This window comes from Antechinus flavipes, chromosome 3 (genome assembly GCF_016432865.1).
Source record: "Antechinus flavipes isolate AdamAnt ecotype Samford, QLD, Australia chromosome 3, AdamAnt_v2, whole genome shotgun sequence".
Lineage (NCBI taxonomy): Eukaryota > Metazoa > Chordata > Mammalia > Dasyuromorphia > Dasyuridae > Antechinus > Antechinus flavipes.
Window position 1 is genome coordinate 426119141 of NC_067400.1, and position 15292 is coordinate 426134432.

The following is a 15292-nucleotide window of genomic DNA, read 5'->3' on the forward strand; positions in this document are numbered from 1 at the left end:
AAAGGGAGGGGGCTCCGGTGATAAAGGGTGTATGTTGTGTGGGCGTGAGTATATCTGTGTGTGGTGAAGGAGATTAGGTAAGGGAGGAGGATAGGGAGGAGGATAAAGAGGAGGTGGAGGATGAGGTGGATGGAGTAGAAGAGAAAAGCCAGTGACTGCCCTCCGAAGGGCGGGGTCTTACAACCACTGGGGCGTGTCTGAGAAGGCGTGGCTCAGCCTCTGTGGCTGCTCTCTCTGGTACTGAGGCTGCTGTTTTTGTTTCCAATTCGCAAGAGCCCAGCAGTGTGCAGGTGCTCCGGTGGTGGGTTGGGGTATCGGCAGCTAGGAGAGCTGCTCTCAAGCTTAGTCGCCTGCTGAGCAACAGGAGCTCGGAAAAAGAGAGCAAGAGAATAAGAGGAAACAGTGAGGCAAGAGGGACAGAGGAGGAAAGAGTTAAGGAAACCCGGATCTCTACACGGGTCAGACTCTTTCAGGTGGAGGTGGTGGGCATAGCAACACACAGGCATGCTAGCAAGTAAGTGCTTCCCCCCCTCCCCTTGCTTTTCTGTTACTGGGTGGGGTGAGGGCTAGCTGTTGCCATCTCTGCCGCGTTTTCTTTCACCTGTTAGTCTTTTCACTATCATATTTCACTGTGTTCATTATGGTGAAGAAGTTCGGCGATGGGAAAGAGGAGGGAGGGGTGTCGGCGTTTGAGAAGGCTCTAGAAATAGAAGAAAAGCAGAAGCGACTGCATTTCGAGACCTTTGCCTGTTGCGCGCTACAAGTGCCTCTGTTTAGTGAAAGGATTTCAATTCATCTAGAGAGGAATAAAGGCCAGTGAGAAAATTGCTTAATATGGGGTGGTTTAGATTCATTTTCAGTACCCAGGTTAAGAAGACTATTTATTGTTTATTTCTTTTTCATTTTTCATCTGGAAAGTTAGGACACGCCACATCTATATAGCTGGTTTTCCTTTGGAAGATGCAAAAGGGGTACTAAAAATGATTATTAGCATCGACATAAAAGCAAGGCTTCTATAAATCAATTATTCCTTCATCAAGAAAATATATTATTATTTTATTAATGGATAAACTTCCAGTTGAAAATATTTTTCTTTTTACTTTTCATGGATCTTCCTCCCAAAGCACTATTTAGATGGAGAGACAATTTGGCATTAGTTAAAAATAATAGAGGTTAAAGGCTGAGTTATTGAAATATAAAATATATGACCTGGTTATTATTCATATGGCTTTATTAGATTGTTTTAAAATAAGTAAATTCTACCTCATTTCTATGCATTTTAACAAGAAAGTTTTGGATTTAATTTTCAAAAGAGTAAACATAAACTGAGCATAGTATTTTAAGTAAAGATAAAAAAGTTTAGCTACCTATAATATCTGACATTTATATTGTGCTCAAGATTTATGTATATTTCCTCATTTGATCTCAGTTGCTAGAGGATCATAGAGTTGGCAATGGAAAGAACCTCTCAGGTCATATAGTCCAATACTCTCCTTTTAACAGATGAAAAAATCAAGTTACACAGACATTAAGTGACAGGCAGAATTGGAATCCAGCTTCTCTGATTCCAAAGTCTGTATTCTTCCCACTAAATTATATTGCCTCTTTTAAATCATTATTTTGATTATAACACCTTAAATATGCATCTGCTCTCTTATAAACAAGTTATATTCTTCCTCTTCTTCCAAATTGTCTTTACATTTTTGGATGCTGTTCCTACAAAAAATTTTATTAAAGCTATTATTTTATATATAAAGAAAAAAGCATTATAGAATTGTAACTAGAAATATTCCTATCATCACCTCTAATTCATGATTTCCAAGTCTTTCTTAAGCTATGATTCATTTTCCTAGAAATTCTGGTAAGCAGAATTTTTAAAACATTTCCATTGATTAGTTGTAGAGTGACATTTGATCTTGATGCAGTGAGCTACCCATAATGCTGAAACTGCAAGTACCATTTACCCATAAGAAAAGAACAATGGTAGGCCAAATTTCATATTCCATGTGATGTGCATTTGAGTACATACACACACATAGAGCTATCTCATTCCTGTTTGCAACGACCGATTTGACATGGTAAAGATCTTTATCACTCCTTTTGTAGGAATGAAATCCTCAAGCTTAATCACTTAGCTAGTGACTTTATGGGGAAATATAATGTCCTGCAACCTCTGTCTGGTATTACTTCACTTAATGGGTACCACAGCAAGCCACCTACAGGTAGAACATCACATAAGTAGGACACAGAGACAGAATGAGGCACACTAGTTCAGCTTTAGCTAAACACCCAGAAAAAATCTTTCTCAAGCTTTCCACTTCTCAGATTGAGGATGGGGGTGGGGAGAGGTTGTTATCAGACTTTTCTGTAGTGTTATTGTTTCTGTTTTCTTCTTTCCCTTTCCCTTCTTCTTCCCTTTCCTTTGTGCTTTTCTTTTTCTCTTTCCTCTTATCCATTTTGACCATCCTGTACCCTGAGTGAAGGAATAACTTTATTTATTTAAAAAAATAATCCAATATTGCAACTTTCATATTTCTTATTGCCAACTGAAATGCATATAATAGTAGAAACCTGGGTCAGTTTAGTCTTCCTTATAATAATCAATGAATCTTTATTGGCCTCCTCCTAATTATATGGTATTGGATACAGGATGTGTGTGTGTGTATGTGTGTGTGTGAGTGTGTGTGATATGAGATGTGATACAAACAAAACAGCCCAACTTGAGGAGTTTAAAAAACTACATTGTAAATGTATAGCCCCAACATTCCAGGGCTGATAATTTATAAAAACCAGAACATTTTAAAAGAAATATTCTTCATTATAATCTAATCCTTTTCATAAAATAAGCATCATTTTAATTCTTTGTGGAGTGTTGTGCTGAGTAATTTGGAAGACTGAAAGGAATTCTAGGTTACTAGTCATTGTCTTTCAAAGTATGTAGTCTAGTTTAGAATAGACAGTCTCAAAAATAATATAAGATACTATAAAGTATAAGATGAGTAACACAATGTACTAGGAACTAAGGAATGGAGAATCACTTCTATCTGGTCTGATAAATCTTAGGTAATTTTAAGGAAATTATTGGTTTAAAAACTGAAGTAATAGAAAAAGTCCAGGGCTCAAAAATCAGAAAACTTGGGTTCATGTTTTGGCTTTGAGACTTATTGGAGATTTGATCTGGGGCAATTAATTTTTATTAGTCCTTGTTTTCCGCAAATGTATAATGGGGAATAATTATTTGGCTCATAGGGTTGCAATGAAGAATAATATCTATACTAATTTAAAGGACCAACAAATTTCATTTTTATTCATTTTAAAGGTGAATATAAGTTGCTTCGTTTTGAAAATCACAATATAATAGAAAGGAGGGTTGGTATGTTATGAATAATACTATCAGTTGGGTTGTGCATGAATGCCATTACTCAATAAAGAATGTTATAATTGTTTGAAAGTGTTTTGCATGACTACACATGTATAATATATTGAATTGCTTGCCTTCTCAATGGAGGTGGTATTTGGGGAAAAGGAAGGGAGAGAATTCAGAACTCAAAGTTTTATAAATGAATGTTAAAATTGTCTTTACATATAATTGTGAAAAAATAAAATGCTAAATGAATTTTAAAAGAGAATGCTGTAATTGGGAGGAGAGGAAATTAGAAATATTTTTCTTCTTTTTTCTGTATAATTTTTATTTAATGCATCTTTAATGATATTCCTTAATTTTGATAATCTCTCCTTTAAACTAAAACTCTATATGGATAGCTAACTAATTAGTGAATTCTCTTGAAAAGAGGTTGTGGTCAAATGAAGAAAATCTGGACAGAAAATTTATTTTCCTGAAGGTATTGATAAGTTCAGTGACTTAGTTAAAAATTAGGGCTCACATCTTCTGATTCTTGCTCTTCTGATTATTTATAAGATCCCCCTTTCAATGCAATTCAACCAAAATTTAAAAACATCAACTATGTGCCAAACACTACTGTGAAATAGGAATTTGAGGTTTTTAGAAATGTCGGTCCTGCCCTCAAGGAGCTTATAGCTTACCAAAGGGAAAGGTATCTAAAAGAGGATGAACAGTAACATTTGAGTTGGATGTTAAAGAAAGAAATAAAAAAAATTAAAATTTTATTTTACTTTTAACTTATGCAATAAAACAAGCATTTTGATAACATATTATAATAAAAAAGGTGATTGAACATGAAACTGCAAATCTACTATGTATAACTTGCTATTCTTTTTAAATATGCAACAGAGTTATCATGTAAGTTTTTTTTTTTCCTTTGCTGCTGTCCCTGCCCTAGAGAGGGCCAATATATATATATATATTTCTGTATGTTAAATTGTTATTCAATGCATACAAAACAAAACATTTTAAGGAGGACACATACAGGCTAGGAATGAAGTGTTTCTCAGAGTCTGTAAACTATCATGTACCAAAGTAAGAGTAGGCAGGATCAATTTGGAATTCAATTTTTATTTGTCTTAAGCATAAAAAAATATGATAAGGAATTTGGAAATAGATTGTATTGGTTAAGATATGTCTACTTTGTTAAGGATTTTAAGTGTTTCTTGAATGCTCACTAAAAATTTACACTAATATTTTGTTCTAACTGTAAATGCTTGCTGTTGGCAAAATTGTGTTAGCCATCAGTTCAGCTCAGTTGATTAGAATGTGGGCTTAATGAAGCCAAACTCATGCATTGATCACCATATATTTCAATTATTTGGCTCTTTTCCAGGGTCATTAAAACTAGTTATCTTTTTTTTTGTCAATGGTCAAAATATCTGTGACTCAATGCATCTATAACACTACTACTGAAAGGTAAAAGTCCAAATAACTTGAGATCCATGAATGCCAAGGGCTCGATTAATTTTTGAAATATTTAATAGCTGTATATCAATATAATTATTTTCTTTTTTAATACCACATATTGTAATTTATAGCACCAGTTTTCATCAGATTGCCACAGTATAATATACAAAAACATTCAGAACCCTATCCTTTTACTACATGCTCTACTAATAGTAGATTTATAAAAAATCATCTTGTTTATGGAAAGGGAAAATATGTTACAATATCTAAAACATGTCATCAAGCACATACAACTTATTTTTTTCTTTTTTGTTACATGTTTTTGTTCCGACATCATATTGTATAAATTAATCTTTGGAGTAAAAATAAATTCATATGTTTTGATTTTCTAAGAAAAAGATAATTATATAAGAGTAATGTTTTGCTATTTAGCAACTGCCCAATCCCATTTTCTTTTCATAAAGAATCTGTACTGAAGAATTTTGATTTAGTAATCTCATTCATGCCTGAAACACTTTTAAAAAGGGTGCACGACTTGCCATTAGGGATTATGTGAATATTGTTGGTCTAGATGATGCATTGTGGTTGTCATAATGCTTTAGAGTGCTGATTGAAATGGTGCTCTGTCTTATATGCTATCTTTCAGGGTTTTTTTTTGTTCAGATATGCAGTTATTGAAAGTTTGGAGGAAGGATTAGTTAGAATGAATCTTCTTCATAAAATTGGAGTTATTCCTTAAGATGAAGATAACATTTTAAAATGAAGATCATCTTGGTTCCAGAAATGAGCTTAAAGAATAATGTAATAATGATAATAATTATGATATCTCATTAGTACCTTACCCTTACAAAACTTACATGTTTCATTTATGAAGTCATATGGTGAGCAAAGAGCAACCTATTTTGAGTCCAAGAATGTGGATTCAAATTCTATCTCTAGCTTCCTGTGTGAACTCAAGTAATTCACTTACTTTCTCTAGGTTTCAGAATTTTTATTTGTAAAATAAAACTGTTGGATTTTATGATCTCTAATGTCTTTTCCACTTATGTATTCTCTTATCCTAAAACTAAAGTACATAAAGAATGAATGAAGAATTTGAAAGAAGAATATGGACTGTTTGGATGAAAGACTCATAAAGAGCAAAAGTAATAACCAGTTTATGTTCAGATAGCAAAGGTGCTGCCTCATCAGGGAAAAAAAAAAATTATTTGCTCAGGTCTGCTGATCAGTCAAATCTCTCATCCCAACTGGGACCCATAAAATTTGGTGACAGAAAATGACTGTCTTTCTTCTTTTCCATTAATATAACTAGAAGCACTACTTGAGTTTTTAATATCCTTTCAAGCTTTAACCACTCTATGACACCCCCCCCCTTCCTGTCATCTTGGTCTGCTATGTTTCCCACAAAAATCAATAGTTCAATAACAGTCCTATCTTAAAAACTATTTGCATGATAGAGAGCTAGCCAAATACAGAATGATAAGGGGGCTGTTGCTGCTGCTCCTCTCCCTTCTTTCTTTTCCTCCTCTTCTTCCTCCCCCTTTTATTTCTCTTACTCGCCCTTCTTCTGACACTGGAAGATAGGAAATTTCTACCTTGGAGAAGCTTATACAGTCTGATAGTATTTATGATTAAAAAGTGTAGTTGTAAAGCCATTCTGGCAAGATGCTGAGTTTGATGGTTTTTTGAAATTGTTCAGCATGTTTTCAAATTAATATGCTTTGAATCTTAATATGTAGTACTGAGAGATCTAATGGGGAAATCCTTGAACTTTCTCTCTTGCTTCTCATCCTTATCAGAACATAAACTATTTTTAAATGTCAAGTTCCTTTTAAGATTTTTTTTAAAAAAATTCTTGCATTCTTTTAGGATGTGTACATTAGAATTTCAGAATATTTTGAAGGGGATGTTAAACTGCTAGTGTTGCACAGAAAGCTAAATATTGTTATTGTTTTTTTTAAGGGAAAGATCACATATGTAATGCAAGCTATTCCTTAGCCACTGACTGAACTCTAATTATTTATTGTTTCTTTAAAATTGAGAAGTACTTTAGGAATATACTAAGTTCTTTGATCTTCTTCCTCCCCTCCCCCATACCTCCTAGGTAGGTTTTTTTCTAGCTAGTTATCTACTTTTCCATCCTTATATTGATTTTTAATTATTTGGAATAATGAAAGGGTTTAAAAAGGAATTTTTTTTAACAGTAAATGGTTTCTTCTCAGCCTTTATGCCTGAAGTATTGAATTTTATGGATGCAACAGCATTATCAAAATTCCTCTGAGATAACTACTAGCAGAGACCAAGCTGAATTGATGACCCTTTTAGGTAATGACATTTGTAATTGTAGGATCTGTAGCAATTATGGATTTTAAGATTTTTTCATTAAGATTATTAATATCTTTATTGTACTGTTAGTAGTATAATATGTATCAATGTGAGTACAAAATAAGTAAAAAGCATCTTGTAGATGATCCACAAAGCCATATGGAAAAAGGATATTTTCAAAAATCCTCCTTTGTTATTTTACCTTTCCTCTAGTTGAACATGTTTATTTTTATGAACATAACCATTCAAAACATATTTCATAAAAAAAGTTTTATTACTTTCAAACTATATCCATAGTGCTTTGTAAAATAGACACTAAGTATTCCAAGGCATTGAGAGATAGGATCAGACTTTTAAAGGGCTGTTTGCTAGGTAGGGTAAAGCAGAAAGGCCAAAGAGAACTATAAATGATCCAGCCATAATTCCCATGTAGCCAGAATCAGATTAAAATGTAATTGAGAAATGTTTGACAAAATAAATAAAAATACAATATAATGCAAAACATGTAATGTTCATTTGTGATTTTCTAAATCAATTCAAACAAGTGGGAATGCATTTCTATTTGAATTAGACATCCTTGATGCATAGAATGGAGTACTGGTCTCGGAGTCAAGAAAACTTAAGCTCAAATCCCACTTCATATACTTAATAGTTGTATAACTTTGGACAAGTCACTTATGCATTCTTCCCCTCAGTTCCTCACCTGTAAAATGAGGATAATAATACCCTCTGTCTCATAGGGCAACTGCCAAAATAAGATCAGATAATATATGTTAAGTGGCTTGAATATTTTAAAGTTTAATTATATCTCAGCTATTTTATTTTTAATATATAGTGAACAAGATAAATTTAAGTTTTTTGAAGAAAAACCTTATCTAATAACAAATTATGATGACTTCTTGACTTAGATATTTAGAGCTAAATTTATTGTTGTATCTTAAGAGATCATTTCAGTTGAGTTTTTATATATTTAATGTAAATGATTTCACACATAAAATATGTAATCTGTTTATCTAACGTCTGTTCTTGTTCTTGCTTTTAAGTCTATCCCAATGGATACGACAGTCATTTATCAGCCTTTTATAACAGCAGTTAGGAACTTATAAATTATGGTGGCACTATATCGGATATAGAAAATTCTCTCTTCATATTTTCTACTAATGGATCATGTTAGTTACCCTGCCCAGCACTGGATGTCTTTTACCTCCAGCATCCAGTAAGTAGCCAAATATCTTCATTCTTCTTTCCAGTATTCCTGACATCTATTGCTTTCTTTACATTTCTATTGATGTGACTCATTCAGACCTAGATTTTTCCTTATCTTTTTTTATAGATACAGCCTTTTAACTAAATAACCTTTGAATTGTTCTCACTATTTCTTATCTTTCTCTTTTCCAATTTATCTTTCATGTGATTGCTAAATTAAACTTCATAATATAATTTATTTCATCATTATGTTCATACTTGATTTATGTCATGCATCTGTTCAAATATTGAGACTCAATCTGGTGTTTAAGTCTTATAATTCTATGCTACCTTTCTAGCCTTAGCTCACATGATTTTAAAGAATATTATCTATTTCTATCACATTAATCAATTCAGCCATTTTACAAATAAGGCCCATATTATCCATGCCTACCACATACATTGCTGGGCTTATTTCATTCCCTGTACCTGAAATGCCTTGCAATCCTACTTGTCAATTAGGATCCAGCTAAAATATTTTTGATTACCTAGTCAGTTATAAATCATAAAATCATAGGATAATAGATTGAAAGTGGGATGGTAATTCATTGAGTCCGACCCCTTCATTTTAGCAGTGACTTCTCCAAGGTCCTATAAGTAAAGACTGGCAGACTGCAAAATATCTTATATGCATTATCTCATGTGATCCTTCTTACAACCAAATTGCTCTCTTATTCACTTAAATATTTCAATTTTTTTTCTGTCTATAATGAAACTTCTTTGAGGGCAAATATTACTTATTTTTAATTTCCCTTTTGCTGGCTACATAGTGCTTTGAAGATTGGAGACACTTAAAATGTATAATGAATGTTAAAGGAAAATTAATAGTTCAAAGATTCAAGTTGGATTATAGAATTTCAAGGTGAAAGGGACCGTAGAGATCATCTAGTTGAATTTCTCTCATTTCATGGAAAAGGAAAATAACCTCCAGATAAATCACATGGCTTACCTAAGTTTACATTTATTAATTTTCAAATCTAGTATTCACTTTCAAATATAATGCTCTTTTTCCTATACTGTTTCCTCACTGATGTAAATGTTCAAATAGTTTTTTTTAAACATGGAGAATTTATATGACTATTACTTTTACATACCTGATCAATTATTTCATCATGGGTCATTTATTTTGTAAAGAAGGGACCAGTTACTGCATGAATTAATCTAATTGAGATTAATGCTATGTATATTTTTATAGCAATTTTGTGCCAGTAGAATAGGTAGTATGAAGAAATACAATATAGCAATGTCTAACTTATGACAGTAAGGCATTGTGAGAAATAAAAAGTGATGGAAAGAAGGTTTCTCGTGACAAATTCTATGTGGTCAAGTTTCAAGGAGACATGTATCTAGTCTTGCACTGGACCCTTCTTAGGTTTTGTTAAGTTCTTTCCAAGTTTAAATTTTACAATGCTGTGACATCACATTGCATACAATTAAGATTACTAATTTAACAATCACAGTTTCTCCTTGAACTTTCTTCTATGTAACAGAAGATGAAGTACTGTACAAGGTAACATGTTGTAGTAGTACACACACCAACCTAGGATTCAGAAATCATGAATTCTAGGATGCTGTAGAACACATATCAACCTAGGAATCAGAAGTTCTAAATTCTAGTTGTGGATTTACAATTCAGTAGCAGAATGGCATTGAACAAATAATTTAAACAATCTGGTTCTCAATTTCTTCAACTATAGAATAAGAGACTTGGGCTAACACATTGAGTCATAGGATCATTGATTTTAAACTAGAAGCGACCTTGGAGGTCGTCTTCTAGCAGATAATCTTCAAGGTCCCTTCTAGCTTTAACATTCATTGATTTTAAAGAAATTGCAAAAGGGGAACCAAGAGGAATTAAATTGAGAAGCACATAGTGGAGAATAATAGCACTGAACTTATAGTTAGAAGAAATGTAGGTATGAATCCCACATGTGACACTTATTAGCTGAGCGAATTTAGTCATTTAACTGTCCTTAGCTTTAGCTTTTTCCAGTCTGTAAAATGAAAGTAATGCTTGTATTACTTTTCTTATCTGTTGATGGTGAAAGGGATAAAATAGGAGTTGAAGAACCCATGAGGAAAAAATTAAGTACAGGTCTTTTTATGTCTTAGATTATTGTCTTGAGCATTTATCACGATTGAACATTATTACAATATTGTTATTACTGCATACAATATTCTCCTAGTTTTGTCTACTTTGTATCAGTTCATATGTCTTCCAGATTTTTTCAAAACCATTCTGTTTATCATTTCTTATAGCATGATTCCCTCACAATCATATACCACAACCTGTTTAGCTATTCCCTAATTGATGGGCATCCTTTCAATTTCCAATTCTTTGCTACCACAAAAAAGAGCTACTGTGAATGTGTTTGTAGGAAAAGGATTACTTTTCCTTTGATCTTTTGGAATACAAATGTAGTATGGTTTGGTATTGTTATGTCAAAAGATGTATACAGCTTTATAGCCTTCTGGGAATAATTTCAGATTCTCTAGAATAGTTGTACTAGTTCACAATTCCACCAACAGTGCATTAGTGTCCCAATTTTTCCAATTTTCCTCCAACATTTGTCATTTTCCTTTTCTGTTATATTATCCAATTTGATAGGTATAAGGCGATACCTTAGAATTGCTTTAATTTCTACTTTTCTGATCAATAGTGATATAGAACAATTTTCTTTCATATGGCCTTCTAAACCTTAAAGTTCAATATAAACTTCTGTTATTATTATAGATATAGCTGACAAGGGAAAAGACTAAAACCTTACCAAATAGAAAAGCATAATTTAAGGGAAATTTGATAAAGTCTATTTAGCTGCTCTGCTTATACAATTAGAAAAAGAAGACTATCCCTGCTTTCAAAGAACTTATATTCTAATGGAGGGAGATAAGATATAACGACATGGTGACCAGATAAGAGTAGTAGGGATGCTGAGTTGATTCTTGATTCCAGTCAATAGGCATTTCTTTTCCAGAAATAAGAATAGTATTAATGTTTGTGTCTAGTGCAAAGTTGAGTGGGGAATAATGGGTACACATATGTTTATAAAGTATTATAAGATGACCTGGATGAATGTAGAAGATGTCAGATATTGAATCTGTTCTGGGACCTAAGGCTACCTAGATATATTGGTCTAGTTGAGTTCTGCCACCCTTAAACCTCATTATTTTTCATGCTTGTTCCACCTCTGAGTTTGATTTATGAGAATTTCTTCTCTAACCAACTTGCTATCTTTTCATCTTTCCTGAACCATACATCTCATTGGGATGATTTCATCCTTTTCTCACCCTTCAATCTGTGTTTGAATCCTAGTGACCATGGGCTAGCTATTTATAGTCAGTTGCTTTAGTGTTCAAAAGGACTTTTGGAACAGACTTGCAATTAGGATGGCTATTACCTGAAATAAATTAATGTAACTGTGATTTTATGAAAAGAAAAATTAGAGTACATTTTTCCAAGCATATTGCCTTTATATGTGAATCACTGAGTAGTTCCATATATGAGTAGAGGTTACTAAAATTATGGTGTTGATATTTCATTGTAATGCTTATTAGAAAATTGCAAGTGTAAGTTGTTTTTTTAATATTGCCATTATAAGAATGCTTTGGGCATTTTTGCAATGTTGATGGTATTTTGACATTGATCTGTTCCTCTCAAGAATAATTTAATACACATTGTAAGATTTATTTCAAAACTCAAATCTATTGTTAATGTTAGACAAAGTAGACTTTATTGGATTAAATCAAAGGTTTGGCAGATAGATTGTTTTGATATATGAAAATTGACTTTTAGGATATTTCTTTTGGAGGGGAGATAATATTGGACTTGAAGTCAGAAAATATATTTAAATTGTGATTCTGTCTTTTATTAGTTACATGATTTGACATCAATTATTTGCCTGTTTGTTCAACTCTAAATCAAAGAAGATGGGTGTGATTATATAATCTATTTTGTTACTAATATTTGGTGATCTTTGGCTGCCTGGTTCCATTTGGAGTTAGCTGATACAAAAAGAGTTTGCACATATAGGTCTATTATTTTTCTTTGATCTCTTTGGATACAAACCTATTATGAAGTGGTCTTTTTGTGTCAAAGATTTAATAAATTTCTGGTCATAATTATAAATTCTTCTCCAGAATGGATCTTCCACATGGGATAATTTAAATGTAATCAATAATGAGTCTGTTTGTCACCTTTAATTATCTTTAGAACCTCACATTCTTAACTTCAAGAACTGTTCTGACTTCATTTTATACTCAGAATAGCACTTTACAAATATGATGAGAGACAGTGTCACAGTGTTATTGTACTTAGGAAGATATGTTTTTAATATCTTTATCCTTTTAATACTCCTTAATAGAAGTGTTATACTTAGGAAGATATGGTTTTAAATTCTACCTCCAGCACTTTGTAGCCTTGTGACCATAGGCAATTCATTTAATGTTTCAGAGCCTCAATATAGGCAGCTAAGTGACAAGGAGAATAGATTTTTGGACTTGGAATCCAGGGATCTTAGTTTGAATCTTGCTTGTCTCACTTATCTGTGTGATCTGGTCAAGTCATTTAATCTCTCAGATTTAGTTTCTTCATCTATAAGGTGAAGTTTCTTCATCTATAAGATCTATAAGTCCCCAGCCAGCACAAAGGTGGAAGTTGGAATGAATTTTGACTCCTCCTCCAAGAGTAGGCTTATGGACTTCTGACTTGTGAATCTCCTGGGCTGAATCTTGACTTGTGAATCTCCTGGACTTGTGAATCTCCTGACTGACTCCTGACTTGTGAATCTCCTGGAGTGCCTATTAATTCCAGTGACTTAACACCTTGTAAGAATCATAACATCTCCCGCTTTCTTTTGATTTTTGAATATCAGTGGGCATGATCTTCCTGACTTCTCAAGGAGGTGAGAACCCCAAAAAAGAAGGTGATCATGCCTTCCCTAACTGCTCAAAAAAGGAGTGAAAATACCATAAAACACCAAAGGAAATGGGAAATCAAATCAGATTAGCAGGTTTCTGAAGGGGCTCACTCTTAAAACAGGTATACATAAATCCATTGATATGGGAGGAATTACACATAATTACATAAATTACATAAGCACATAGTAACATAACACAAGCTAATAGTGATGTAACAAATAACATGAATCAGCATGAGAAATTATACATGTCCATAAGTTCTAGAAATAGTCCAAAAGGAATCTATTGTCCATTAGTTCATGTGCCAGGAATCCAATAATTCCTGCAAGCTTTGAAGTCCTGCAATAACTTCATCAACAATTTTTCATCTCAAAGAATCCAATGATTCCTGTTGGTTTTCAAGTCCTGCAACAGTCTTTATCAACAATTTTTCATCTCAAGGAATCCAATGATTCCTGCTGGTTTTAAAGTTCTGCAACAGTCTTACCTTGTGTTAGGGAATCCAATGATTCCTGCAAATTTTGTTCTTAGGTCTTCTCCTTTGTTTCCAGATTTTTCTCTTTTTTTGTCTTTCTCTGATGGACAAGGCAAATATGGCTCGAAGGCATCTGATTCCTTCTCCATCTCTTTCCCTCTCTGTCTGTAGGAATACAAGCAAACCCTTTCTCTCAAGTAGTTAACCTATCTAATTCCCTTCTATTTACCACTTTGGGATTTCTCCTCATTACCTGGCAATTATATTGAAGCTGTTTGCACTGGACACTGCCTTGTTGGTTTAAAAAGCCTGTATTCCTCCCAATTGTAATTCCTTTCTGCCATGTGATTACTTTTAGGCTGATTGATCACAAGTCCTGACCTTCTAAAGACTCGCTGGGTGTAAACTCAGCTGCCATCATGCCCCACCTGTCTTTTGTATGATATATTGGAGCTGGACCCTACCTCTCATTTCCCTGGGTCAATCTACATTCTGAGGCCCATTGGAATCCTCAGTTGCATTTTGGACATGGGGTTTTGGGTTTTCTCTCACCCTGTCCTCTTACGCTATCTCTGTACCTACACTGAGCTCTCAGATGGCCTAGTTTTCCACATTGAAAACATCGACAATTTTCTCTAGAAGTTCCTTGCCAAGAGGGACATTGTCTTTCCATGTCCATCATAGTCTGGGTATAATAAGCATTTGTGCCCCCTGTGGCACAGCATCTTATGATCTCCTGCTGTGAATTCTTATCTGATTCTTCATTCTTTTCACCTAATTTAGTTGCCACCTCCCCCTCCTGCTCTTTCTTCTTTTTCCTTATTCTAACACTTACATAATTTCTTAAAGCCAGTTGTATAAAATGTAGTGTATTTTTGGAAATTGAGTTTGTTTTGGAATTGTAGTATTCACCTAGTTGCTCTCCTACTAGTAGGAGAGCAACTAATTTCCACTCGTCTGGATCCAATTCTTTTTCCATAGAGAACCAAGGAGATGTGTACTGTACAGTTTCTAAAAGTTCAGTGATCTGCTCCCAAATTATAATCAAATCTTGGCTTTTCATAACCCTGACAATGCTCTCTATGCATTTTCCTTGAAGAAAAACAGAAGGCTGTTTTCTAAACATCTGTCCCATTTTAGGTGAAATTCTACTTTAGATCTTTAACAAAGTTTCCCTGTTGTGCTCACCCTAATTCTGGGTTGAGGAGATTTTTCCACTGAAATGAGGATTAGATGCTTTTCCACTGAGATCAGGATCGTGTCTGTCCCATGTGCGGGCGCCAAAATGCAATGTTGTCTTCTCTAAAGTGTATTGTTCTCTGGGAGCAGGTTTCTTGGGGAGCTTCTGGAGGTAGCCTTAGTTTCATTTCAAAGTAATAATCACCTCAAGTGCAGCCAGAAATTAAAGTCCATATCCTTTATTGTTTCTTCCAAAATAGCTCGGTTAGTTTTCTTAGAGGCCTATCTCTCTCCTTGGTTCCAAGAGCTCTTGCCACTAGTCCTTTGTCTCTTCCAGT

At 33.7% G+C, this 15292-nt stretch overlaps 1 protein-coding gene across 1 annotated transcript in view; it reads left to right on the top strand.

Annotated features, from left to right (window-relative positions):
* The first annotated feature begins 257 nt into the window (after nt 1-257).
* The window catches only part of LOC127554589 (sodium channel protein type 9 subunit alpha), a 193673-nt gene continuing 178638 nt past the window's right edge, over nt 258-15292 (top strand). Inside the window, exon 1 of the mRNA XM_051986236.1 lies at nt 258-514. The gene's annotated coding sequence lies outside the window, so the exon portion shown is untranslated. The remainder of the gene's footprint in view (nt 515-15292) is intronic.